The sequence below is a fragment of the Amblyomma americanum genome, chromosome 1 (genome assembly GCF_052857255.1).
Source record: "Amblyomma americanum isolate KBUSLIRL-KWMA chromosome 1, ASM5285725v1, whole genome shotgun sequence".
Lineage (NCBI taxonomy): Eukaryota > Metazoa > Arthropoda > Arachnida > Ixodida > Ixodidae > Amblyomma > Amblyomma americanum.
The window spans coordinates 406,231,986-406,237,985 of record NC_135497.1 but is presented as its reverse complement, the minus strand read 5'-3'; the positions used below and the strand labels follow the sequence as shown (position 1 = coordinate 406,237,985).

The following is a 6,000-nucleotide window of genomic DNA, read 5'->3' as shown; positions in this document are numbered from 1 at the left end:
ATATATATATATATATATATATATTAATACGACTTTTATTTTTCATCTAGTTGAAGTGAGAAAAGCGGGAATTAAAGCTGGGAAGGCTGCTTGACTAGCTCCCCTCCTCCGCTACAGTGTAAACTCATAGCGACGTTTACAATGACGGGATTGAGTTGAAATCCGGTTACCGGGCTCATGTAAACAGCGCAGAGTCGGGTCTTCTGATATTTTTTTGTGCGGGCGAACATTCAATTTTACGCACATGGTTGGTACGAGATGATATGTGATGTGGTGCTGTGATGTGCCTGCGTGCGAAATAACAAAGATTATAGTAGAGGGAGTGGGACAACGATAGGCGAAAAAATTTCCGTCGTATGTTGAGGTCCAGAAGATTTAGAGAGTTTATTGCAGAAACGGTGTGGTTTGGGGAGTACGACCGTAGAATAAAGAGTGAAGCACGTATGTCATATGTGCCTCATATATACGAAGTTATGGGCTAGCGACAATCTGGTCTTAAAATAGAGACAAGTGAACTATAAAATATCAGCCATGCAGTTTGGACAAGTTAGAAAGTAAAAAAAAACGGTGAAGAAATATCCCTTCAGAATTCGTGCCATAATCTGCACATGGGCTGCTCGTGCATACACTACTACTCCACATCTTTTTTGTCCCTTTATTGCCTTTATTTAACAAAAACGAATACAGACTGAAGGAATCGGAAAGGTTTGATGGTTTACGGACAACTGATCTCACTAGAAATGATTCAAGTTCATCACTTTCTCCAGTGCCCTTATCCACTTATATATACAAGGCTGAGTTTACAAAACCTTTGATTTTACGAACAGAATATTCGTCACTACTCCACAACATCAGCGGGAATTCTGCGCATTATTTCTGTATGAAAAGAGTTGCTTCATTTTTCCATATGTTTGGTTTTTTTCTGTCAAGTGAACAAATTCCGCCCGTAACTAGACGATTCTTCCTGTAATGTGCCCAGTCTCTTAGCAGGCTATCAAGATGTTGTGAATCTGGATGTGCACTGTGACAAGCATTGAAAGATCTTGGTACATCATATTTTTTTACAGCGCTTGCTCCCTTCCTTCGTCGAGCATTACTTGTGCGAAAACCCCGCCGTAGCCAAGAAGTCGTGGCAGGCGCGCGTGGGAGGCACGCGTGGGCGAGACACCGCACGTGAGTGACGTCATAAAAATCAATGCGACTCTCCCCATTCGAGAAGGACAAGTTGACTTCCGCGATGAATGGAAACAGATTTGTGGGCGCCCTTCCTCCTGCTTGGGATTCCTACGCAATACCGCATCTCTTGGATAACAAAGACTAGGCTCGAGCGGCTGACTGCCTCCGCCGCGTGCACTGGCGAGATGCCACTGTCCCGCACATGCAAACAGTGGCGTGTCGCCTCCGCGAGATACGCTAGGAAATACAATATGGCACTGGGCATCTTTAACATACCGTGTACCGCGTAACCGTTACCGGTGCCGGAGCAACAGGAGCCCGCGCGCAGCCAATGTGCATGCGCAAATCGCCTCGAGGGCGCCAGATGGCGTCAGGCTCCCGGAAGCTGCATGCACGCCTGCAGCATCGGGACCAATCAGCCCGTGCTCACCGGCGGAGGGGCGGGATCCCGGTACTCTGGTAACGGTAACGGTAACACGGTACACGGTATGCTAATGTTGTCTACTGCCGTATTCACGTAAACACGGCTAGAGATTATACAGGAAGTACGGCGGCTATCCTAACAAAAGGGAAAGTCCCCCATCGTCCCTAGGCGTTCAGATTTCGGAGAATCAGGATGCGGCGCTTTGGAATCTTCATCGTCCAATCTAAAAAGCTCGCGTCTACATCATCAGGGGAGACAGCAAAGCGTGAAGCAGACTTCCATCGCAACGCAGCAAATTGTGCGAAGCAAGCTTCTCCAGCGAAACAACGTCCCCCCCCCCCCCCCAAGCCGCTGATGACTCAGCGACACGTACGCTCAGCGACAAGCAACGCTCTTGCATGCACACATCATAAAAATCGTTTAGGTGCCCCGATAATTTTTTGCTACACGTGGAGCTGGTGCCGCGAAAATACTTCCCATTATTCGTTACGTAGCTTTAAAACCGCCCAACAAAGCAGAGAAGGCCAAATTTGCATTCACATGTGTCAGAGCACTTTGGAAACGCCGAACGGCAGGCAGGTTTTATAGCCAGCATTTAGAGCTAAAAAGAGGGAAAAAGAAAGAAACTGAAAAAATTCTGCGAATGAGTCCCATTGTTTTCTTTTCTTGCGCGTTGGTTCATCACTTCTTTTCTATGTGTTCCACGAAACGCACGACTTTATATGAGGGGCTCGTGAGCCGATATCTGCTTTGTGGGTGTGAGTTGATAGAAGACACATCTGAGCTCATGTGTGCTGCCATGTGTCAGCTGGGGTATGCCATATATAACTCCATACAAGACACATTTGTGGCAAGTGTGAACTTGCATGCGGCAGATACGAATTCACAAGTGAAGTTTTCGTAGTACGTATGAACTCGTATACAGCCCGTTTGAGTTGATACGAGACACTCAGTGATTTATATGAACGCGTATGAAGCAGATATGTGTTCGTACTGTTACGGGGTTAGTTCAGCAGCAGGAACGATGGGCCGTACACAGAAGAAACACCAGAAACCAGCACTAGCACTAGCTGCAGCGTCCTTGTCGTCGTCTACTGTCCAGCGACAGACCAACTTCCTCTTCGCTTCGCGCCTGTGTACCGTAACACTACCCCCCCCCTCCGCCCCGCTGGAGAAGGCACAGTCTCGAGGCGCCCTAGAGGGTTAGGTGCGAGTGGTAGGGTTTAAGACGGGCAGCGTGCACAAGCTGTGTGGAGGGGGCCACGGGAGGAGAATGGGGGTGAAGCGGCGTGAGTTCGTAGGTAACATCGCTCAGTTGCCTCAAGACGCGGTAAGGACCGACGTAACGAGGGGGAAGCTTCTCACACAGTCCCGCGCGGCGTGCAGGGAGCCAGAGGAAAACAACGGAGCCGGGAGGGTAGTGGACGTCACGATGATGAAGGTCGTAACGAAGTTTTTGAGCGGTCTGAGAAGCGTGGAGATGATCCCTAGCGATTTGGCGGGCGGCGTCAGCACGCGCAATGGCGTCACGAGCATAACTGCTAGTAGAAGGGTCATAAGGCTGTAAGCTCTCAAAGGGTAGCAACGGGTCGCGGCCAAAGAGCAGGTAGAAGGGGGAGTATCCGGTGGTATCATGGCGTGAGGAATTGTAGGCGAACGTCACGAAAAGTAAACTGACGTCCCAGTCACGATGGTGATCGGATACATACATGGACAGCATGTCCGTCAGGGCGCGGTTAAGGTGCTCAGTACGGCCGTTTGTTTGGGGATGGTAGGCCGTTGTGAACTTGTGACGGGTGCAGCAGGAGCGGAGAAGGTAGTGGACTACTTTAGAAAGAGCAGGGGCCTCGATCTGTAAGCAGATGACGAGGAGCTCCATGAAGCAGGACGACATCATGAAGAAGAAAGTCGACGACATCGGAGGCACAGCTGGTCGGGATAGCGCGCGTGATAGCGTATACGGGTATTGTAATCGGTGACAACGGCAATCCACTCGTTCCCGGAAGTTGATGTGGGAAAAGGCCCGAGCAGATCGAGGCCAACACGGAAAAATGGGTCAGTCGGAATGTCGATGGGCTGACGCGGGCCACTAGACGGGAGCGGGGGTGTTTTCCGGTGCTTACATTGATCGCAGGCAGCAACGTAACCGCGGACAGAGCGGTAAAGGCCAGGCCAGAAGAACCGCCGGCGCACGCTGTCGTACGTGCGGGACACGCCGAGGTGCCCTGCAGTAGGAGCGTTATGAAGCTGGGCAAGGACTGTGGAGCGGAGATGCGTTGGGACGACGAGCAAGAGGTCGGCGCCATCAGGGTGCATATTGCGACGGTAGAGAATATCGTGATGCAGCACGAACAGGCTCAGAGCAGGATTGGAAGTGCCGCTTCGGAGGCGGTCGATTATAGGGCGCAGAGACGGATCACGGCGCTGCTCGTCGCCGATGTATAGAAAGTCCGAGGTAGACAAAACACACTCGTCGGTATCATGGTTGTGGGTATCAGGTGGATCGACAGGATGGCGGGACAAACAGTCAGCGTCTTGGTGCAACTGGCCTGACTTGTAGACAGCAGTAAATGCGTATTCTTGCAAGCGCAATGCCCAGCGACCCAGTGGTCCTATGGGGTCTTTAAAAGAGGAGAGCCAACACAAGGCATGGTGGTCCGTAACTGCGCAGAAGGGCCGCTCAAACAAATAGGGGCGGAATTTTGTTAATGCCCAAACAAGTGCAAGGCACTCCCGCTCCGTGATTGAATAGTTACGTTCGGAGGGAGATAGCAGGCGGCTGGCGTAGGCAATGGCACAATAGTGGCCGTGCTGCCGCTGCGCAAGGATGGCCACTGGCGATGGTGCGAAGTTTCGTAGGCGCAGAGGGGTTGAAATGTGCCAGCACAGGTGGAGCAGTGAGGGCGGAAACAAGTGCGGTGAAGGCGCGAGCTTCGTCAAGGCCCCAGGAAAAGGGCACATCTTTCTTCAGGAGGGTGGTAAAGAGACGGGCCGTGTCGGTGAAGTTCGGGATAAACCGGCGGAAATACGAGCAGAGCCCGAGGAAACTGCGCACATCGCTTGAGGAACGGGGGGTGGGGAACTCGCGGACGGCACGAACTTTCTGAGGATCGGGCTTGACACCAGAAGCATAGACCAAGTGGCCGGGGACCTTAATTTGGCACTGGCCGAAGCTGCACTTCTTGGAGATGAGTTGGAGACCGGCGCGGCGGAAGACGGCAAGGATAGCAGAAAGACGGTGTAGGTGGATTTCAAAAGTTGAGAAGAAAAGGACAGCGTCATCTAGGTAGCACAAACACGTCGTCCATTTGAAGCCACGCAGGAGCGAGTCCATCCTACGCTCGAAGGTGGCAGGAGCGTTGCAGAGGCCGAAAGGCGTGACTTTGAATTGATACAGGCCATCGGGGGTGACAAAGGCTGTCTTCTCACGATCCCGTTCGTCAACAGCAATTTGCCAGTAGCCAGAACGGAGATCAATAGAAGAAAAATAGCTGGCACCGTGCAGGCAGTCGAGGGCGTCATCAATTCTCCGAAGAGGATAGACGTATTTCCTTGTTATTCGATTAAGATGGCGATAGTCTACACAGAAGCGCCAACTGCCATCTTTCTTTTTGACTAACACCACAGGAGACGCCCACGGACTGCAAGAAGGCTCGATAATGTTGTTCGCCAGCGTCTTGTCCACCTCCGTCTGGATGACATCGCGCTCAGGAAGGGAGACACGATAAGGCCTTCTGTGTATGGGGCTGGCATCGCCCTTATGTATGTGATGGGTCACGACAGTAGTTTGGCCGAGAGGACGATTCCCAAATTCGAAGACGTCACTGTAGGAAACTAACCGGGTGGAGAGCGCGTCGGCGTGGTCAGGTGGCAAATCCGCCGTAATCATTTCAGAAATAAGGCCCGGACGTGAAGCGGCCGAGCGGGGATTAGGGAGACCAGATTGAGGTCCGGATGCGAGAGCATAAACTGTACATTCGGCCAAAGGAAACAGTTCAGCGAGTGCGATTCCACAGGGCAAAACTTGAGTAGAGAGACTGAAGTTCAGGATCGGAAGGTAGGTGCGGTTACCGACGACGGTCAGGACGGTGTGTGGAAGGATGACGTTTCGCTGAAGGACAACGTCCTTGATTGGGAAAGTGACGTAGGCACCATCAGGAACGAGCGGAACCGGGGACATTGGAACATAGACTGCAGCATCGCGCGGCAGGCGAGTAAATTCAGCGGCACGTAAGCGCGACGGCTTGGAATCGGCGCTTTCAGAGCAGAGCGGCATGTCCAAACGAAGAAGGCCAGTGGAGCAATCAATTAGCGCCGCGTGGGTCATTAAAATTTGACGTTGTACTTTTCACAGAAACATGGCTATCTCTAAATGATCCAATGCCTTTTTTTAATGGTTA

At 51.7% G+C, this 6,000-nt stretch overlaps 1 protein-coding gene across 1 annotated transcript in view; it reads left to right on the top strand.

Annotated features, from left to right (window-relative positions):
• Nucleotides 1-6,000, top strand: part of LOC144124102 (uncharacterized) — a gene marked incomplete at its 5' end in the record, with an annotated part of 86,441 nt that overhangs the window by 10,429 nt on the left and 70,012 nt on the right. The window lies entirely within an intron of this gene.